The sequence below is a fragment of the Dipodomys merriami genome, unplaced genomic scaffold (assembly GCF_024711535.1).
Source record: "Dipodomys merriami isolate MVZ:Mamm:240054 unplaced genomic scaffold, mDipMer1.0.p SCAF_605, whole genome shotgun sequence".
NCBI lineage: Eukaryota > Metazoa > Chordata > Mammalia > Rodentia > Heteromyidae > Dipodomys > Dipodomys merriami.
The window spans coordinates 159,304-182,869 of NW_027206186.1; positions in this window are offsets into that span (position 1 = coordinate 159,304).

The following is a 23,566-nucleotide window of genomic DNA, read 5'->3' on the forward strand; positions in this document are numbered from 1 at the left end:
TGTTTTGCCATAATTATTCACTAAATACAACATAGATAAATTGGATTCTGTACCTCCTCCTCTTCCTCCTCCTCCTCCTTGCTCTTTTACTTCTTCTTCTTCTTCTTCTTCTTCTTCTTCTTCTTCTTCTTCTTCTTCTTCTTCTTCTTCTTCTTCTTCTTCTTCTTCTTCTTCTGTTTCTTCTTTTTCCTCTTCTACTTTTCTCAGTGCTGAAGATCCAACACACGTCCTCCAACATGCTAGGCTTGGTCTCTACCACAGTTCTACATCCCAACCCTCTAGAGCTTCTAAAAAGCTAGTTTGATAGTTTCTCAATGCTTAATAATCAACATAAATTTTTCTTTTCCTTTCTATTCTCCAACACAGGGAAAAGTGGCTGGGGAAAAATGGGACAGTCATCTAGGGAAAACATTGCTGATTATCATATTTTAGTATTTTTGTTCAGTTGGCATTTAAAAATATGTTAACATATAATTTAAATCCTATTTTTAAAATTTCTTCATAGGAGCAAACACCAACTAAAAATTTTGGTCAATTTTATGTATAAAGTTCACAATGCTGTCTCTATAAGAATCTTTTAAAACATTCTTCTGATATGACTTTTACCATCTCCTTAGAGGCAAAGCTGAAGTCTATAGATTAAATATTCGAATCATTGTATGCATTAGAAACAATGAAAAATATGTCAAACAATAAAAAGGACAATTACCCATCAAACAGATGCTTATCATTTGACAGGTGGAAAACAACTGTCTGAGAATATGCAGAATTACTGAAAGGACAATACTTGCATTCAAAAGAAAGAAGAAATCATTTAAAATATAAAAAGACAAACTTTCACCAATAGATCATACCTGTAATCCTAGATGGCCAGGAGGCTCATTAATGGCTAAAGAAAAGCAAGAATAAACTTGAAAACATCAAGTGATAACCTTTCATAATTCAAAGGACACTATAACAGAAGCGAAAACATATCTAACTGCGGGGAGCCGGGGCAAACACAATTAGACTCCGCCCACTCCCTTGCGGCTTTGAGGTAAAAGACTCCATATTAGGCAGTGCTTGGCGGGACGGTGGGTCCTGGGCTTTGTGCATGCACCCCTCAGGCGAAGGCCAGTGCAAGGTCCTCTCATTAATGTTTTAGACAGAGGCCCAACCTCTACTCTTACCTGTTGCCCAAAAACAAAAAGGGGGAACTGCAGGGAGCCGGGGCGAATGCAATTAGACTCCGCCCACTCCCTTGCGGCTTTGAGGTAAACAACTCCATATTAGGCAGTGCTTGGCGGGACGGTGGGTCCTGGGCTTTGCGCATGCGCGAGCCACGTAGAGTCCCCAGCCAATCCCATGGCACTTGGTGACGGTGAAAGGCAGATGACCAATAGTAGAACGACACGTGTCCCTATTCCCTATATAAGCGGCCATTTTTTTTGTGCGCTCTCTCTCGCGCTCAAGCTCTCCTACATGTAAGAAGGCTCTCCAGTAAAGTGTGATCTGAGAAGACTCCTGGTGTGGTGGTCGTTCTTCCTCGCTGGTCGAGAAGGCGTTCGCCACAAGTGGTGCCGAAACCCAGGACCCACGCGAGAGGCTGAACAGGAGCCAGAACTCAACACATGGAGAGGAGACGTCGGTAAGTATCCCCCGGTATGTTGTTTACTGTAGATTACTGGTTGCTTGCGTTGCTTCTTCCCTTGTGGTTTGTCTTTCTGGTGGTTCTCTGTGCTTGTCTACAATGTGGGGAGCCTGGGAAGGTGTGCCGCTGTTAATAGCCTCACGCCTTAAGGGGCCCACCATGGGCAATAGTCAGGGGACCGTTTGTGGACCAGCGGATTTTTACACTCTCTTACAGACTTTGTTAAGGCAGCAAGGGCTAAGAGTGTCCAAAGGCACTGTTAAAAGGTTCTGGGCGATTTCCATGAACATGCGCCCTGGTTCGCGGTTTCCGTGGACCTCACTCTTCCTTGCTGGGACAAGTTGGGTAAGGACCTGACTAGGGCCCAGGAGGAGGGTCAAGTAACTGGTGCAATCCTCCCCCTTTGGTGGATGGTGCGCGCCTGCCTCGAGGAGGGAGGGTCCGATTTAATTCAGGAGGGACACAAAGCATTAATGCAGCATTAAGATAGTCTATCTGAGTTAGCATCCAGTAAAGGGGAGGAAAATAGGCCAAAAAGGAAAAAGGAAAAAAGACAAAAGGATACTAAAGAGTTAAAACGGGAGGGACTGCAGCCCTCACAAAAGGAAAAGGAAAAGGAAAAGGGTCTTAGGGACGACCGCAAAGAGGAGGTCTCGAGGGGACCCCTGTATCCTTCTTTGAAGGAATTTTCAAACCGGTTCTCAGCCCTACATTTGGAAGGGCAGGACCAAGAAAACAGTGACCCTGTGGGTGACTCTGAGGAGGAAATGTTAGAGGAGGAGGGAGAGCAGATCGATCCAGCTGAATGTGAGGACTTAGAAAAGGCTGCGGCTGAGTATGAGGCAGACAGATATGGGGGGGGTGGCGTCCCCTAGGGGTGGGAGTACCGCAGCAGCCAGGAAGAGGAAACGGAGCTGGCTTTCGCCCGTCAGCCCCCCCGCCATACCCGCCTGCAGGGAGGAGTCACTTTATAAAAGGAAGCACATGGTCGTGGCTGGCGGCTGCCTTTCCAGTTTTTGAAAATCCAATTACTAATGAGAGGAGTTTTGAGCCAGTTTCCTACTCCCAGCTTAAGGATTTAGTTGAGGCAGTCCGGACTTATGGAGTGACGGCTAATTATACCACTGCCCTGCTCCGAAGACTGACCGTTAATGCTATGATGCCCACGGACTGCTTTGAGGTAGCTCATACCTGTCTTAATCATGGGCAATTCCTCGATTTCCGGTCTATTGTTCAGGACAAGGCTCAAGCCCAATACAGACAAAATGTCCATGACGGGCACCCAGACTGGACCGTAGATATGCTTCTCGGGCAGGGACCCTTTGCTGTAGATCAAACAGGATATCCCTTTGAAGTGTATCGACAAGTGAATACTCTTTTTTACAAACCCTGGAGAGCCCTCCCAAATAAGGGAGAGACGGCCGGCAACCTAACAAAAATCACTCAGGCCCCTGATGAGCCATTTTCTGATTTTGTTGCCCGTATGCTAGAGACAGCTGAGCGGGTGTTAGGAAATCTGGAAACAGCCATGCCATTTGTACAACAAATCATTTTTGAACAAAGCACCAAGGAATGTCAGAGGGCAATTACCCCAGTAAGAACTCAAAGCCTAGAAGCTTGGTTAAGGGCTGCAGAGAAGTGGGTGGCCCCCTGACCAATGCGGGGCTGGCGGCTGCTGTCTTGTCAGCTGCCAGGGCCGCAAAAGATAATAAAGGAAAAGGATGTTTTCGGTGTGGTCAGTTGGGACATTTTAAACGGCAGTGCCCACAGAATGGTGGTCCTGCGCGAAACACGCCCAGGCCGCCAAGGACTCCAGGGGTGTGTCCTCGTTGTAAAAAGGGGAAGCATTGGGCCAACGAATGCAGGTCAGTTAGAGACATCAATGGACATCTTATCCCCCAAATTATTCCAAACACTGATTCGGAACCAGAGCCAAAAAAGGGGAAGAAGGGCCCTTGTCCCCAGGGCCCGAAAATTTATGGGGCATTTCAGACTCCGGCTCCCGGACAGCACCCACAACAACCCCCCAGCCAAAAAGAGCAACCTCAGGCACCGCAGGGTTGGACCTCTGTGGCACCTCCGGACTGGTATTAACACAGCAGATGGGAGTCCAGATTGTGGAGACGGACATGACAGGACCCTTAGATGAAGGCACTGTAGGAATAGTTTTAGGACGCTCCTCCTCCACAATGAGAGGATTAATAATTTTCCCGGGAGTGATTGACCCTGACTATACGGGGACTATCAAGGTCCTCTGCCATGTCCCCCATGGAGTGGTGTCCATTTCTCCCGGGGTTAGAATCGCACAGTTCCTGCTTTTGCCTTCTCTTCATGGCAACTTCCCTGCTAAGGAGATAAAGAGAGGAGATAAAGGGCTAGGCTCCACAGGAGTCGACCTTACATGCCTGTCCATAACTCTAGACCAAAGACCCATGCTAACTCTCCAAGTGGAAGGGAGAAGATTTGAGGGACTGGTGGATACAGGGGCAGATAGAAGCATCATCCAAAGAAGGGAGTGGCCAAAGCAATGGCCAACTCAGAAATCCTCCCAGACCTTGCAAGGGCTGGGCTATGCTGATGCCCCACAGTTAAGTGCAAAAGAATTGACTTGGAGAACGGACGAAGGCCAGGTTGGAAAAATGCAGCCATTTGTGGTAGACGTCCCTGTCAACCTTTGGGGAAGAGACATGAAGCAACAGCTGAAGTTAACTTTAACCAATGATTATTCTGAGGCCAGTCAGAATATAATGAGACAGCAAGGATTTGTTCCGGCCTTGGGGCTTGGTCAATGTCTCCAAGGACGCAAGGAGCCGATAGAGCCACTTTCTAAACAGGATAGAAAGGGTTTGGGTTTTTCGTAGGGGCCTCTGAAAACAAGGCTTCCACTGAAGGTGCGGTGCCCATACCTTGGTTAACACAGAGGGCGGTGTGGGTTCCCCAGTGGCCCCTCTCTCAAGAAAAATTGGAATCAACTCAAACTCTTGTTCAGGAACAGCTACAGCTGGGGCATGTTGAGCTTTCAGTGTCATCTTGGAATACCCCAATTTTTGTGATCAAAAAGGCCTCCGGAAAATGGAGATTATTACATGACCTTAGAGCAGTAAATGCCCAGATGCAAATTATGGGGCCCATCCAAAGGGGACTTCCATTGCTCTCTGCGTTACCTCGAGAGTGGCCCATTTTAGCTTTAGATATTAAGGATTGCTTTTTTTCCATACCTCTTTATGAAAAGGATAGGGAGCGCTTTGCCTTTACTTTGCCCTCTGTTAATCATGAAACCCCGGATGCTCGCTATCAGTGGAAAGTTCTCCCCCAAGGGATGGCTAATAGTCCAACAATTTGTCAATTGTTCGTGGGAGCTGTATTGACCCCTGTTAGGAAAAATTTTCCAAAAGTACGGATTATCCATTATATGGATGATATCTTGTTGGCTGCTCCCTCGGTAGAGACTCTTCATAAAGTGTTTGGGCGGATAACGGAGACCTTAGCTGATAAAGGATTGATTATTGCCCTTGAAAAGGTTCAACAGACTAGTGTTGTTCAATTTCTGAGAACCATTGTTTCTCCTACTGAGATTAAACCACAAAAACTTTCCATTCGAACTGGTCATCTTAGAACACTTAATGATTTTCAACAATTGGCCGGAGATATTAATTGGATAAGGGGGTTTCTTAATCTCCCTCAGTCAGAGTTGTTACCTTTGTTTGCCATTTTGGAGGGTGACCCTGAAGTCACCTCCTCTAGGTCCCTGACACCTTTAGCACTAAATTCCCTACAAAAGGTTGAGGCAGCTTTGTCTAGGGCTCAACTTTCACGGGTTGATTTAAAATTACCTATCGATTTATGTATATTAAAAACAAAAAATTATCCCACGGAGGTTCTTTGGCAAAATGGCCCCTTGTGGTGGCTTCATGGCAATTCTGTGGGAGCAAGAACAGTTCAATATTTTCCTGAATTAGTGGCTAAGCAAGCACTTTTGGGCATAAAGTATTGTTTGATGCACTTTGCAAAGATCCCAGATAAATTAACCATTCCATATACCCGTGAACAAGTTGAGATTTTGGCCGCTACAGTGGATATGTGGGCAATTCTTGTTTGCTCGTTTCCCAATGTAATTGATAATCATTATCCTAAGCATCCCCTGCTTGCCATTGTTAGTAAAAACTTAGTGTATTTTCCTGTCGTTACTTCAAAGGAGCCCCTAGTTGGTACCCCGACCATCTTTACGGATGGATCAAAATCTGGACAAGGTGCCTTTTTTGTTCAAGGACACAAATAGCCGGTGGTCTTTAATTTTCGGCCGAATGTCCCACAGGCTGTTGAAAGTTTAATTGTGCTTGAAGTTTTTAAAAGATTTGATCAACCTTTTAATTTATTTTCTGATTCATTATATGTTGTAAATGCCGTTGCTTCCCTTGAAGTTGCTGCTCCAATTAAGCAGGCCAGTACAATTTCTAATGTTTTGTTACAGATTCAATCCCTTATCTTAAACAGAAAACACCCTTTTTATATTGGACATATTCGCGCCCACTCTATGCTGCCGGGCCCGATGGCAAGGTTTAATGTCCTGGTGGACCAGGCAACTCGGGCTGTGGCTCTGGTTGCTGCTAATCCCATAGAATTGGCAAAGGACTTTCATAAATTGTATCATGTACCCGCTAATACCCTTAGGAAAAGATATAACTTACCCAGACATGTGGCGAGAGATATTGTTAAAACATGTAAATTTTGTGTTACTTTTCTTCCCTCTCCCCACGTGGGGATCAACCCCAGAGGGTTGAGGCCAAACACCCTGTGGCAAATGGATGTGACTCATTTAACAGAATTTGGTAAATTAAAATATTTACATGTGTCTGTCGATACCGTTTCCGCTATCATTCATGCCACACCTCTGGCAGGAGAAAAGGTGTCTCATGTCAAAATACACTGCTTAGAAGCTTGGGCAGCTTGGGGAAAACCCCTTAGACTTAAGACCGATAATGGCCCTGCTTATACCTCCCATGGTTTTCGCGCCTTTTGCCCACAAATGCAGGTTGCCCACACCACCGGATTGCCCTACAATGCTCAAGGACAAGATATAGTGGAAAGAGCTAATAGAAGCATAAAAGAAATGCTTCAAAAACAAAAAGGGGGAATTGCTGAGTCAGCGTCCCCCAGGGAAAGGCTTTCTCTTATGCTTTTAACCCTTAATTTTTTAATTCTAAATGACAATGATCAGTCTGCCGCAGATCGGCATATGACAAGAGACTCCATGGATACTAAAGACATGGTTATGTGGAAGGATGTTATTAATAATAAATGGTATGGACCGGATCCGGTAATAACGAGATCCAGGGGAGTTGTTTGTGTTTTTCCACAGAATCAAGAAACACCACATTGGGTCCCAAGTCGGCTAACGAGACCTGTCACAGAAAACCAGGACAAGGAGGAAGATGATCGTGAAAGTGTTGAGTGTGACAATATTACTGATGGCCAAGATCTGCCCCAGCCAGGGGGAACTTCGATGGGGAATCCTGTCGGTATTCCCGAGGCCGATGCCAGTCAAACATGATGCCAGACTGTTCCCACGTTTATTTGGGATCAACAGGACCATGGATATCCCATATATTTTGCTAGATGCAGAGGAAGCCCCACTGGGGGACAGCAGGTCTCTTGATTTGTAGGGAAGCCTGTGCTTTCAACTTGTCCGAAATATGTCCCTTTCTTCTTATTCCTCATGCATTTTGCTTACATCACAGACAGCAGGCTGGTTTGACATTCCTCGCGGGCCACTTTGTTATCAGGCCAATGCCTCCTGGGTCAGTGGGTGGTGGCCAGCAAGGAAGGAGGAAGGCGACCTGCCTAGCTTTCCAAAGTGGGCTCCCTTCTGTGCTAGTCCACATTTGGGAAATGCCTGGCCCTGGACAGGTTGTCAGTCCCGTACTGGGACTTGGGTTACTAAAGACAAGACCTTTTTCTTCTCCCCTGGTATAAGCACGGGGTTTATTCAGACATATAAGGGACGAAATTATACTGATCAAAATCCCAATCAGGCATATGTTTCTAACCCCTTTGACAATTGGTTGTTGTGTGGTGTGGATGGGAGTTGTATGAACTGGGAGCCCCTGGTTATGATTGGTGGGGGAAAGATCGGGTTAAGCCAGTTTGGGTGGAGTTCCTCCAAACCATGGGCTTCCTGGGACCCACAGGAAAAATTAACCGCAATCTCAGCAGGTGCAGCCACACCATTCAAGTGGAGGACCGATACAGGCTGTTATGACGACGGAGTTAAGCCATATAATAACATCACTTATGGTCCTACCCCAGTTTCAGTGTATCCCCCATTTGTCTTTGTTGTTAGCAACATAGATCCTGCTAATTGTACTGATAATTCTTGCTTCTATGCTCAATGTTGGAATGCTTCTAAATATGAATATGCTATGATAACCCGTATGCCTCGCTGGGTGCCTGTGCCCGTTAATGCTTCCAATGCGTTGACCTTGTTTAGACAAAAGAGAGATTTTGGCATTTCTGCTGCTATAGTTACAGCTATTTCCTTGGCGGCTGTAGGAGCTGCCACAGCAGCTGTTGCAATGAGCCATACGGTACAAACGGCACAAACCTTAAATAATCTTTCTGCCAACGTAGTCCATGCCCTGGATGTACAGAGGGGCATTAATTCTCAATTGCGAAGAGGGTTAATGGTGGTCAACCAAAGTATTGATCTCGTCCAGGAACAAGTGGACACCCTTTGGCAAATTGCTCAGCTTGGCTGTCAGTGGAAGTATGAGGGGTTATGTGTGACAAGCATTCAGTATGATAACCTTACCCGAGCTGCAAACTTATCTAAACAGTTGTCGAGTTATCTTCTAGGTAACTGGACTGGTGAGTTTGATGAAATGCTGGATCAGCTGCAGATTGCCATTGTGACCATGAATTCAATGCGATTGGACCCTGGATTCTTGGAGGGACTCCAGTCTTGGATCTCCTCTGCAGTCTCCTGGTTTAAAGAGTGGGTGGGAGTTGGAATGTTTTTATTCTGCTGCCTGGGAGGATGCGTGGTCTGCCTATGGTTGGTCTGTCGCCTTCGAGCACAAACCAGAAGGGACAAGGTTGGTATCTCGCAAGCATTAGCCGCTTTGGAGAGTGGATCCTCACCCCAGATCTGGCTGTCGGCCCTGAGAGGCAATTAAGCCTTACCATTCTGCATAGCCTTAGCACCCCGAGGGATCAGGGGATCCCATTGCACCAGGACAGGTATGTAATTTGCAATTTGGGACAGGGTGCGAGGCAAGTGCACTGCACTTGAGGAGGACCATCTCCTCAAGAAGAGCATGTTGGGTTGCAAGTGGGTTGATGCCCAAGATCCCACCTCTGCAAAAAAGGCATTGGACGGGCCTGGTCATCACTGGGGAAGGCGCCCCTCAGGCAAAGGCCAGTGCAAGGTCCTCATATTAATGTTTTAGACAGAGGCCCAATCTCTACTTTTACCTGTTGCCCAAAAACAAAAAACTGCAGGGAGCAGGGGCGAATGCAATTAGACTCCGCCCACTCCCTTGCGGCTTTGAGGTAAACAACTCCATATTAGGCAGTGCTTGGCGAGACGGTGGGTCCTGGGCTTTGCGCATGTGCGAGCCACGTAGAGTCCCCAGCCAATCCCGTGGCACTTGGTGAAGGTGAAAGGCAGACGACCAATAGTAGAACGACACGTGTCCCTATTCCCTATATAAGCGGCCACATTTTTTTGTGCGCTCTCTCTCGCGCTCAAGCTCTCCTACGTGTAAGAAGGCTCTCCAGTAAAGTGTGATCTGAGAAGACTCCTGGTGTGGTGGTCGTTCTTCCTCGCTGGTCGAGAAGGCGTTCGCCGCACATAACAGATAGAGGACACATATTTGTTAATACTACAATTATCCTGAATCTTAAGTATTTTTATATCTTCTAATTCTATATACATTTTTTCCAAATAGAATATTTCTTTAAAGAACATATGTAAATTAATAGTTAAAAGGAGGAGCATATGAAATAATCTCCTCTTTAATATCTAACAAAAATTAAAAGAAAAGTCACTAATGTGACCATTATATAAAAAGACGACACAAAATATAGTAATGCATTTGTGGAGAAATTGATATATTCCACATAGCATATAAACTTGTACAATCATTTTAGCAGGCAAGTTTTCAAGTCTTCAAAAGGTCAAAGAGAATTGTATATGATCCAGCAATTACATTTCTATGTATGTATTAAAGAGAAATAAAACACTGTTTTGGACAGGTAATGTACTTCATTGACAGTGCACTGGAACAGTACATGTGCGACCCTGGAAATAATCCCCAAAAACAAATTTTAAAAAGACACACTATCGACGATATATACTGGACAAATTGCTATAAGTGAATTTTATATATTTTTTATTAACTTATTTTTTTATTGTGAAAATATAGCACAGATGGGTTACAATTTCATGGGCAAGATAATGATTACATTTCTGGTGAAGTATTGTAGCATCCTCCTTTTTTCCCATTCCCATCCCTTCCCCTCTCCCCATCGCTATCCCCTACCCTCCCAACCCACCACCACCAGAAAAACCACCAAATCCACCACCCCGCCAAAGTTGTAAAGTTTGTTTTTTGACATGACGACTTGTATGTCTCATTGTTGTAATGGGTCCACAATTAGTTTTTCCCTTCCTCTCCACAAATTATACCAACATCAAATACAGTGAAAGCAGGGGTTATACCGTGGGGGAGGGACATACAAAGCAACAAAGAAATCATGCTATAAATATATAAGAAACAATCGCAATAAAGAAAAAAAATATTTGAATCCTTATCTTGGGGTTCATGTCACCTAACATCAACTTGTCTGACAGTTACTGTTTGTCTCAGACATATACTAGTTATTGCAAATAAGGGAAACCGTGAGACCTATGTTTCTTTGGGCCTGGCTTACTTGACTAAATATACTTTTTTCCAAGTCTTTCCATTTCCTAACAAATGGGGCAATGTCATCCGTTCTGATGGAGGCATAGAATTTCATTGTGTATATATATACCACATTTTCTTGATCCATTCATCTACTGAGGGATATCTGGGCTGGGTCCATATCTTAGGTATCGTAAATAATGCTGCAATAAACATAGATGTGCTGGTAGCTTTAGTATGGTCTTGATTGGGATCATGTGGGTAAATGTTGAAAAGAGGGGTTGCTGGGTCATAGGGGATCTCTATGTGGAGTCTTTTGAGGAACCTCCATGCTGCTTCCCAAAGTGGTTGAACAAGTTTACCCTCACACCAACAATGTAGTAAGGTTCCCTTCTGTCTGTGTCCCCTTCAGGATCTGTTGTTATTATATAGCCACTTATTTGTTTATAGCCCACTTATTTATTGGGTACAAAGTGGCAAATCCTTCCATGCTCCTGGATTGGAAGAATCAGCATCATGAAAATGGCAATACTTCCAAAGGCTATCTACATGTTCAATGCGATACCTATCAATATTCCAACCTCATTCTTCAAGGAAATAGCAGAGGCAATCCAAAAAGACATATGGAACAATAAAAGACCCCAATTATAAAAAAAACTATCCTTCCCAGAAAGAAAAGTGCTGGAAGAATATCAATACCAAATTTCAAACTCTACTACAAAGCCATAGGAATTAAAACAGCTTGGTACTTGCACAAGAACTGACTTCAGGACCGAAGGAATAGAATTGAAAACCCACAAATGAACCTACAGACATATAGGAATATAATATTTTTTCCAGGAAATGGAAACAAGAAGTTTTTCATTACAATGTTTGTGGGTTATTTTTAAAATTTTTATTTTTTATTATGAACATACTGTACAGAGGGTTTACAATTACATGGGCAAGATAATGAGTACATTTCTTATCAAGCATTGCAGCCTCCTCCTTTGTTTAACCTTCACATCCCTTCCCAGCCTCCACCGGCCCTCCCACGGAATCTCCCCCCACCCAACAAAGTTGTAAAGTTCGTTTTCAACATGACAACTTGTACTTCTCATTGTTGTAACGGGTCCACAGTTATCCTTAAACGACTTGTTTTTCCCCATCTCCTCCACAAATTATACCAACATCAAATACAGTGAAAGCAGGGGTTATACTGTGGGGGAGGGACATACAAAGCAACAAAGAAATAATCTTATAGCTGCGTTAGAAGCAAATGCATGAAAGAAAATAAACATTTAAATACATATCCAAGGGTTCATTTTCCTAACATCACATTATCTGAACTTTTCCGCTTGACTCTTTTTTTTTTTTTTTTTGTCGGTCATGGGGCTTGAACTCTGGGCTTGGGCACTGTCCCTCAGCTCTTCAGCTCAAGGTGAGCGCTCTACCACTTGAGCTAGAGCGCCACTTCCGGTTTTCTAGTGGTTTATTGGAGATAGGAGTCTCACGGTCATTCCTGCCCGGGCTGGCTTTGAACCGCGATTCTCAGATCTCAGCCTCTTGAGTAGCTAGGATTACAGGCCTGAGCCACCGGCGCCTGGCTTCTGTTTGACTCTTACATATACTAGATATTGCAAATAAAGGAAACCATGGGACCTAGGTTTCTTTGGGATTGGCTTACTTCACTTAATATAATTTTTCCAAGCCTTCCCATTTCCTAACATATGGGGCAATGTCATTCTTTCTGATGGAGGCATAGAATTCCATTGTGTACATATACCACATATTCTTGATCCATTCATCTACTTAGGGACATCTGGGTTGGTTCCATATTTTAGCTATGCTAAATAATGCTGCAATAAACATAGTTGAGCTTGTAGCTTTAGTGTGGTCTTGTTTGTAAACATTTGGGTAAATGCCCAAAACTGGGATTGCTGGGTCATAGGGGAGCTCTATGAGAAGTCTTTCGGGAAACCTCCATACTGCTTTCCAAAGTGGTTGAACAAGTTTACAATCCCACCAAAAATGAAGTAAAGGTCCCTTCTGTCCACATCCCCTCCAGCATCTGTTGTTATTAGAGTTCTTGATTTTTGCAATTCTAACTTGGGTGAGGTGGTATAACAATGTTGTTTTGATTTGCATTTATTTTATGGCTAGGGAGGTTGGGCATTTCTTCATGTGTCTATAGGCTACCCTTCTTTCTTCTTCAGAGAAATTTCTCTTTAAGTCTTTCGCCCACTTATTTATTGGGCAGTTGTTTCTTTGAGGATTTGTTGTTGGGGGATTTAATTTTTTGAGTTCCACATATATTTTAGATATGAGACCGTTGTCTGTTGTATGGCTAGTGAAGATCTTCTCCCAATCCGTGGGCTTCCTATTGATCTTGCTAGCTATGACCTTTGCCATGCAGAAGCTCTGGAACTCCACGCAATCCCATTTATCCAACCTTTCTTTGATTTGTTGTGTTTCCTGGTCTCTATTAAGAAAATTTCCGCATGAGCAAAGGAGACCTAGGGTTTCTCCTATTCCATCCTGTAATGTTTTCAGAGTGTCTGATTTGACTCCGAGGTCTTTGATCCATTTGGAGTTGATTCTGGTGCAGGGTGATATATAAAGGTCTAGTTTTAGTTTTCTACAAGTAGTTAACCAACTTTGGCAGCACCATTTACTGAAGAGGCTATATTTCTTCCATTCTATTTTTTCAGCTCCCTTATCGAAGATTAGATGGCTATAGGTCTGTAGGTTCCTTTCTGGGATTTCAATTCTATTCCATTGGTACTTAGGTCTGTCCTTGTGCCAGTACCAAGCTGTTTTGATTACTATGGCTGTATATTAGTGTTTGAAATTTGGTATTGATATTCCTCCAGCAGTGTTCTTTCCGTTGAGGAACATTTTTGCTATTCGGGGTCTTTTATTGTTCCATATGAATTTTTGGATTGCCTCTTCTGTTTCCTTGAAGAATGAATTTGGAATTTTGATAGGTATCGCATTGAATTTGTAGATAGCCTTGGGAAGTTTTGCCATTTTCACTATGTCATGTTTCCAATCCAGGAGCATAGGAGGTTTTGCATTTTCTAAGTTCTGTTTTAATTTCCTTTTTCATTTTTAAAAATTTTTCATCATAGAGGCCCTTCACTTCTTTGGTTAAGTTAATTCCTAGGTATTTTATTTTTTGTGGAGCTATTACAAGTGGAGTTGCTTTGCTAATTTTAGCCACACTTTTCTCATTGTTGGCATACACCAAAACCATTGATTTTGAGTGGTTAATTTTATACCCTGCTACTTTGCCAAAGTTTTGAATCAGCTTGAGGAATTTGGTAGTGTAGTCTATGGAATTCTTTAAATACAAGATCATGTCATCTGAAAAGAGGGAGAGTTTTATTTCTTCTTTCCCTATTTCGATCCCCTTCATGTTTGCATCTGGTCTTATTGTTGTAGCTGGGCATACTAATACTAGATTGAAGAGAAATGGAGAGAGTGGACATCCTTGTCTTCTTCCTGAGTTAAGAGGCAATGGCTTTAGTTTTTCACCATTACGTATAATGCTGGCTGTAGGTTTGTCATATACAGCCTTTATTGTATTGAAGAATGTTTCATGGATTCCTAATTTTTCCCTAACCTTCATCATAAAGGGGTGTTGGATATTGTCCAATGCTTTTTCTGCATCTATTGAGTTAACCATGTGGTTCTTATCCTTGCTACTGTTGATGTGATGAATAATATTAATTGATTTGCGTATATTAAACCAGCTTTGAATCCCTGAAATTAATCCTGTTTGATCGTGTTGTATGATTTTTTGGATGAATTGTTGAAGTCGATTGGACATAATTTTGTTGAGAATTTTTGCATCAATGTTTATCAAAGAAATGGGTCTATAATTCTCTTTCTTTGATGAGTCACTGCCTTTTTTTGGGATGAGGGTAATGATGGCCTCATAGAATGTGTTCGGTAGTGAACTTTCTCTTTGAATTTCATTGAATAGTTGGAGGAGTATTGGTATGAGCTCTGCTTTGAAGGCCTTGTACAATTCCGCTGTAAAACCATATGGTCCTGGACTTATCTTCGCTCGGAGGTCTCTTATTGCAGTTTCAATATCAATCTTTGATATTGGCCTGTTAAGATGGGTTAACTTATCTTGGTTTAGTTTGGGCATGTCAACATTTGCTAGGAAAAGGTCCATTTCTGTCAAGTTCTCAATCTTATTAGCATAAAGTTTTGAGAAGTATTTCCTTATAATGTTCTGAATCTTGGTTGTTTCCGTCGTGATGTTTCCATTCTCATCTCTGAGTTCACTTATTTAGGTGTGTTCTCTTCTTTTTCTGATAAGATTTGCTAAGGGTCTGTCAATTTTGTTAATTTTTTTGAAGAACCAACTCTTTGTTTTGTTGATTCTTTCTATAGTTTTTTTTGGATTCTAATTCATTTAATTCTGGTTTAATTTTAATTATTTCTTTCCGTCTACTGCATTGGGTTTTATCTTGCTGCTCTTTTTCAACGAGGTTTAGATGTGTTATCAAATTGTTGGTTTCAGATCTCTCCAATTTGTTAATGTAGTATCTCAGAGCTGTAAACTTGCCTCCGAGTACTGCCTTTGCTGTGTCCTAGAGGAGCTGGTAATTTGTGTGCTCATTTTTGTTGAATAGCATGAACATTTGAATTTCCTTTCTAATTTCTTCCATAACCCACTCGTGATTCAGCAGTGTGTTGTTCAGCTTCCATTATTACCGGACTTTCCTTGGAGGCTTTTGTTGGTGAGTTCTAATTTTATTCCCTTGTGGTCAGAGAGAATGCAAGGTATAACTTTAAAGTTTCTGAAGTTGGACAAGTTTGCTTTGTGGACTAAAATGTGGTCTATTTTAGAAAATGTTCCATGTGCTGCTAAGGAAAACATGTATTCTGTTGCTGCTAGGTGAAATATTCGGTAGATGTATTGTTTAGATCTGCGGTTTCTCTGTTGAGTTTTTGCCGAGTTGATCTATCTAGTGGGGAGAATGGTGTGTTAAAATCCCCAACAGTTAATGTCTTTGGATCTATGTGGGATTTGAGGGACAGTAGTGTTTCTTGGATAAATTTGGGTGCTCATTTGTTTAGCTAATAGATATTTAGAATTGCAATATCCTCCTAAAGGAGAGATCCCTTAATTAGTATGTAGCGACCTTCTTTATCTCTTCTCACGAATTTTAATTTTAAGTCTATTTTATCTTATATTAGTATTGCAACTCCTGCCGGTTTATGGGGGCTGTGTGCTTGGTAGATTTTGTTCCAGCATTTAACATTGAAAATGTGTTTGTTTTTATGGGTAAGATGTGACTCCTGAAGGCAGCAGATAGAAGGATCTTGTTTTGTAATCCAACTAGACAGTCTATACCACTTAATTGGAGAGTTAAGTCCGTTAATGTTGATAGATATGACTGAGAGGTATTTGGGAGTTCTTGCCATGTTATCCACCTTCTTGGGGGGCTGCGAAAACTGGGTTCTTCCTATGGTTCTTGGATTCTCAGTTAGGGTGCAGTTTCTTGGCCTTTATTGTGGTCTTATTAGTTGTCTATGTGTAGGACATCTATAAGAATCTTTTGTAGGGCTGATTTGGTGGAGATGTGTTGTTTCAATTTTTCTTTGCTGTGTATGGTTTTTATTTTCCTTCAGTTATGAAGGAGAGTTTAGCTGGGTACAATATTCTTGGTTGATAGTTTTTTTTTAGGGCATGGCATACATCATTCCAGGCTCTTCTTGCTTTGATTGTCTCTGCTGAGAAATCTGAGGTGATTCTAATTGGTTTCCTTTTATAGGTTATTAATCTTTTCTCCTTGACAACTTCAAGCCTCTTTTCCTTGGTCTGAGTTGATCCTGTGTGGAGTATAATGTGACGGTGGGATGTCCTATTCTATTCTGGTCTATTTGGAGTTCTAAAAGCTTCTTGTATCTGAATAGACCTACGTTTTTGCATGTTTGGGAAGTTCTCTGCCAGGATCCTGTGAAACAAATATCGTAGACCATTCACTTCTGTTTCTAGGTGCTCTTCTACACCAATTATCCTTAGATTAGACCTTCTGAGGCTGTCTTCCAAGTGTTGGATAGCTCTATCATATTTCTTGGACTTGTCTTGGATGGTTATAGGTTCTTTCTCTATAATATCTAGGTTGTCTTCAATCCCTGAGATTCGATCTTCGTCATGGTCTAATCTGTGTCAAGACTTTCTACTATGTTTTTTATTTCTTTTCCTTCTAATTGGTCAGATTTGATAGCTTCAAATTCTTTGTTGAAGTTTTGTTTTAGATCTTGTATTTACTTCTTTACTTCCTTAATTTGGTGTCCAGTGTGTATTCTCAAATCACTTAGTTGATTGGTCATGGTTTCCTTAGACTCCCATTCCTTCTGTTGGGTTCCATTCAGCATTCCCTTTGTGGTCTCCCTGACTTACTTCAGCTCTTTTTTAGTGCATCCCATGAATGCCTTTAGTGATCTTTGTGTATTCTCATCCTGGTCTCTCAATTCCTGTATTATTCTTTGCTTAGCTTCCTCCCATTCATGCCATTCCTGTAGTTCTCTGAGTGTTCTCAACCTTTTCACCCCATTCCTGCCTTTCTCTTGGAGTATTCTCAAGCTGCTCATGAAAATCCTGTATCAGTTTTTGAGTAGCTTCCTCAAGCTCATGATATTCCTGTATAAACCTTTGGATTGCCTCCTCTGTCTCCCTATCATGCTCATACAGAGTCCTTTGTAGGTTTTCTATCTTTTCCTGCATTGACCTTTTGTTTGCCTCTTCTCTCTCCCTATCACGATCATACGGAGTCCTTTGTATGTTTTCAATTTTTTCGTTTATCATATTTCCCAACAGTGTTTGTAGAGCTATTTGGGAACTCTCCTCTGGATTATTCATTATCGGTTCTGTCTCCTGATTATCATGAGTGGGAGTGGAGATCCCCGTACTTGCCATTTTTCTTTTGTTTTTCAGGCTTTTTCTGCCCATTTGGGATTTAAATAACTCCAGTTTTGTGCTAGAACACTATCTTAAGGCAAGCATCAACCAAAGTCAGAATTTGTACAGTCAATATTCTGCAGATACAATCTAGTTCAAAAGATACCTCTATTCAACATCAAACAACTATATATTAATGGGCTACCAACCGCAGAGAAGAATTTGGAAAACCAGAAATTATTAAGTTTAGGCAGTAATGTGGGTAGAATGTAGGAATAAAGTGATGTGTACTAATCTCAAAGCAGGAAATAGTTTGGATAGGATGAAAGTATAGAGAGAAATAAAAGAAGAAAGAGAAAGGGAAAATAAGAGACCAGAAAAAAATAGAAACGTAAAAATTAAAAATATTATGCAGAATCGAGAACAAACTATTCAAAGAACGTGAATATAATGAGAGAAGGGGAGGGATATAAAGGACATGTGAAAAACTTAAAAATAAAAATACCTAAAATATTATATAGGTATAAAGAGGTAGTACTGCTATTAAGGGATTTAAGTCTCATTAGTTTTGAATTGAGTAATAAATTTGTGGATTATCTGTGTACACAATGGGAGATTGGCTCTAATAGTCAACTACGGGTTTATCTGAGGATGTGTAGAACAACAATTAAGTCACATAAAGAAGAACGAAAGAGAAGAAAAGGTGAAAAGGATAAGAAAGAAAGAAAAAAGATCAGAAGTTCAGTAGAGCTAAACAAAAAACAAAACGAAATTTTTTAAAAAAAATTACGAAGAATGCACAAACATGTATCCCAAAAATAAAAATTATAAGAGGAAAAAAAAGTTACTAGAAAATAATTATTTTCCAAAAAGGTAAAAATTAAAAATTAAAAAAAGTTTTAGTAAAGAAAAAAATTTTATAAAAGGAAAAAAAAAAGAAGAAGAAAAAGCAGGAAAAAAAAGTTCTTTGATTTTTTTGGGAGGGTTGGGGAAAATCCTGAATCTCCCTTGTGTCCGTAATCAGCCTCTTGTTGGAGTCTGGTCTGGTTATGGTCCTGTGGCTTGGTTGGTTTCTTAAGTCTGTTTGTTTGGACGGGCAGAAAAATGCTCTGCTTTACCCAGGATTTTGCTATCCTCTTCCCAGGTTAGTTCAATGGGAGGGAGATCTGCTTTGAGTATCACAAAAGAGGGAGATGGCGCTTTCCTCAAGTTTGGAGATGCTGTGATGAGGCTATGTTCTGGGTAATGTTGAGGCCTTTCAGCAAACAGTAGCTTTTCCCGGGGCCTAGTTTGTGAGAAACTCACAGAGCCCAGACTGGAGCCACTCTTAGGGTTTATGTTTACTGAATTTCAGTTGATTGTCGAGGCTGCTAAAGGGAAGCACAGCCTATGGTTCTGATTACCCAGTGAAGAAAGCCACTTCTGGGGCTGGTGCCCAAGCTGGGTGAATTTCCCTGTGTGGTGCTGAGTATGGCAGGTCAGTTTAGGTTTTTGTGACCTGCTAAGTGACTAGATTTCTTCCAAGACCTGAGTTCGAGCTAGCAGCTCCACCGAGCTTTGTCAGTATCCAAGATGGAGATCTCGGGTACTGGGAGCAGGGGAAGGGTGGCCTTCCCTCCTCTGCTCCCTGAGAAGGAGTGAGGACCTCAGGCTTCTACTCACGATGTCTTGGTTCCTGGGTCGTCTCTGGTCTGTGAACTGCAGGATGAAGATGTCTGCTCCTTGTTGGTTCTTGCTCGTGTTGAGTAGAATCCGCTCCCCAGCTGTGTCTGGCTCCTTTGTCCCAGACTCTCTGTGATTTAGGTATGGCCGGTTTGGCCACCTCCACCACAGCTGCCATCACAGCAGTGGGGGCTGCTGTCAAGAGCTCAGATCTGTCTCCTTGCCTGGCTTTTCCTTCTCTGGCCTAACTCTCTGTCCTGTGATAGCACACTTAGTGTAATTCTCTGGCTTAGGACTGGTCACTGGAACTCTAAACCTGCTTTCTATGCAAGAGCTTGTTTAGCCTCCAGCTTCTCCTCCGCCATCTTCCTGGAACTCTTAGCAATCTAATCTTTGATGAGGGAGTTAAAAAAATAAAATGGAAGAAAGACAGCCTCTTCACTAAATGGTGCTGGCAAAATTGGTTAATCACTTGTAGAAAACTAAGACTAGATCCTTAGATATCACTCTGAACCTGAATCATCTCTAAATGGATCAAAGACCTCGGAGTCAAAGCAGACATTCTAAAAACATTACAGGATGCAATAGTAGAAACCCTAGGTCTTGTTGGCACAGGCTGAAATTTTCTTAATAGAGACCCAGAAACACAACAAATCAAAGAAAGATTGGACAAATGGGATTGCATGAAATTGCAGAGCTTCTGCACAGCAAACGACATAGGTAGCAAGATCAATAGAAAGCCCATGGATTAGGAGAAGATCTTCACGAGCCATACAATGGACAAGGGTCTCATATCTAAAATATAGTTGGAACTAAAAGAATTATATCGGGCTGGGAAGGTGGCTCAGTGTTAGAGCACTTGCCTTGCATACTAGAGGCCCTGGGTTCGATTCCTCAGCACCACATAAGCAAAAAGAAAAAACCCGAAAGTGGTGCTCTGGCTCAAGTTGTAGAGCGCTAGCCTTGAGCTGAAGAGCTGAGGAACAGTGCCCAGGCCCAGAGTTCAGGCCCCACGACTGGACACCCCCAAAAAATAAAAAATAAAAGAATTATATCTATTTTAATATCTGTTCTAAAGTTTACAGCATTTCTATGTGAAGAAATGCCTGTTTGTGAAAAATAGGCTTGGAAACCTATGATTTTACATTTCACTTCCAAAGTTCTAAAATGTATATAATAAAACAAGATAATATATTTTATGTGAATTACATGTCAACCAAAAAAAAAAAAACTGTTGTTAAAAATATTCCACACAAATCAGAATACCTAGAAAGATGTTTTCTATGTTGGCTAAAAATTTGTCAACTACAGTTTTTGAAACAAAGATGTGATTTTGTTTATTTTGAATGTATACAGATATAACTCAATCAACAAGTGTATGTGATGACTGGAATACGTAGGAATTATGTATCACTTATAATTAATTGATATTTTCTGGAAGAAACTTTTAGCTAATGACAGAAGACAAATCTATGCATCTGCATTTTAAGAAAGACGTATGTTACTTGCTCTATCCAAATGCTTTTCTCTACTTTGATAGGAAAAATGTGTTCTCGAGATAAGAACGAATAGCAGTGAAAAGAAACAAAATACACAATCATCTTGATTTATTTGTGAAAATAATAAATAAAATAAAACAATTCCACTTAAGGGACTCCAATGTTATTGTCTATGAACATGTTCCTAAGTGCCAACATCCATTGACTTTTTGGAATTTTCATTTTTACGAACATATGATAAATAGAACAAGGAAACAAATATAGTCTTATAGCGAACCAGCCTCAGAAAAATTTTCTTAATTGTTTTTAAATTACAAAAGTATCAATACCATTAAAAATGAACCTTTCTATAGAAATCATTTAAAAATGTTTATCACTTATTATAATACAAATACCAAACAAGAGTAATTTTATATACTTATTACAAATATCATTTTATGACTATCATAAAATACAATAAAAGATCAGTCCCAATGTATTGCCTACCTATCATTATTCTTAATTTGTAATCATTGTGTATATATCTTAAACAAATTAGTCATGTCTTTAACATAGACGTAAATATTCTATACTTTTTAGAATACATTTTCCAAAGGAATGTATTCATTTTTCTAAGAAATGTTCACAGCAGTTAAAAGATGCTTTGCGAAATCAATGTGATATATTTTGTTGTTGTGTTGTTGTTTGCAAAGCCTTTGCATTGTACTTAAGCCTTTTTCTGCCCAAGAAAAACACTCTACTACTTGAAGCACAGAGCTAATTCCTGTTTTTTAGTGGTTAATTGGAGATAAGAATCTAACAATTAATTTTCTGTCTGGACTAGTTTTGAAAACAATTCTAAGATCTCAGCCTCCAGAATATCTAGAATTATATGTGCGAGTTACCGGAACTTGGTTTGATGTATTTTGTTAAATTATAATAATGGTTTAAGATGTTTGTTTCAGTATAATGTTCATCGTTCTACACATACATTAATATATATGAAAATATTGCTGGTGATAATTCTCTCTAAAAATGTGTGGCTTTCTACACATAACCTTTATATCTATGTCTATATCTATCGATCTATCTATCTCTTTATCTATATATATTTCTGAAGACAAACTTCCTCTAAAAATTTTATGTTACTTTCAGCCACACTTTTCTTGTTGTTGGCATAGAGAAAAGTCATTGATTTTGGGGGGTTAATTTTATACCCTTCATTGTTGGAGGGAGTGTAAACTTGTTCAACCACTTTGGAAAGTAACATTGAGGTTCCTCAAAAGACTCCACATAGAGCTCCCCTATGACCCAGCAATCCCACTTTTGGGCATTTATCCAAATGTTTACAAACAAGACCACACTAAAGCTACCAGAACAACTATGTTTATTGCAGCATTATTACTATACCTAAGATATGGAACCAACCCAGTTGTCCCTCAGTAGATGAATGGATCAATCAAATGTGGTATATATACACAATGGAATTCTATGCCTCCATCAGAAAGAAAGACATTGCTCCATTTGTTAGGAAATGGGAAGACTTGGAAAAAATATATATTAAGTGAAATAAGCCAATCCCAAAGAAACATAGGTCCCATGGTTTCCCTTATTTGAAATATCTAGTATATGTATGAGTCAAGCAGAAAAGGTCAGATAAGGTGATGTTAGGAAAATGAACCCTAAGATATGTATTTAAATGTTTTTTTTCTTTCATGCATTTGTTTCTAACACATTTATAAGATTATTTCTTTGTTGCTTTGTATGTCTCTCCCCCACAGTATAACCCCTGCTTTCACTGTATTTGATGTCGGTATAATTTGTGGAGGGGAAGGGGAAAAACAAGTTGTTTTAATAAGGATACAGGTGGACCCATTGCAACAATGAGACGTACAAGTTGACATGTCGAAAATGAACTTTACAACTTTGATGGGGGGGAAGATTGGGTGGGGGGGCTGGAGGAAGGCTGGGAAGGGATGAGAAGAGGAAACAAAGGAGGAGGCTACAATGCTTGATAAGAAATGTACTCATTATCTTGCCCAAGTAATTTTAACCCCTCTGTACAGTATTTCGTCCATAAAAATAAAAAATAAAAAAATAAAAAAGATAATAAAAATGTAATTAAAAAATTTGTTACAGTACATTTTGTTTAGTAAACTAACTCAACTACAGCCTTTTCCTGATGTAACTACAGGTACCCCACATGTCCTTGTTTCTGAGAATAAGAAAAAGTTGCCACCAGCGTTGTACACATGTATGATGTACAAACTAAGGGCCTTGCATTAATGAAGTCTTGAAATTCTAAATAATATCTAAATAAGAAGCTCCCTATCTTTATTTTCACATTTGGGGATCACTAAGTACCATAGTTATGTAGAAGGCTAGGGTAAGAATATGGAAATGAAATCTGTCTCCTAATATTATAAAGATAAATTACATCATTTTGAGTTACAATTTCTAAAATAATAATAAAAAAAAGTAAAACAGAAACAGAAACTCAATTTTCTATCCTTCTTATCATTCCAACAGAAATTAGAATCCAGTAAAGATACAGCAATCCTAGGATGGTATAGGATGTTATAGGCTAACTAGATAATGCAAAAGAAGTTAACAAAAATGCATCTCTTGATACAATGGAAACAAAATCTACACTTATAGATTGTGATATAGGTAGAAAATAGTTTCTACTATGCTAAGTCTTTGATATTTTAATTTTGTTTACACAACAACATTCCGGTCACGTAATGACATAAGGGTTTGCAGCTTATACTCCAGCAACAAATAATGCTTCTAAATATAAACAATAATGATACTAACAGTAACCAAAGCTACTCCCATTGCTATTGCTGATAAATAAGAACGATATTGGAGAATAGTCAATCTTCAGCATTTTCATACCGTTCCTTTTCTCCAACATGACAAGTCCTAGGCAATATATGTAAAATATTAACAAAGTATTTTTTAATATTTTTTATTATGCACACTAAAG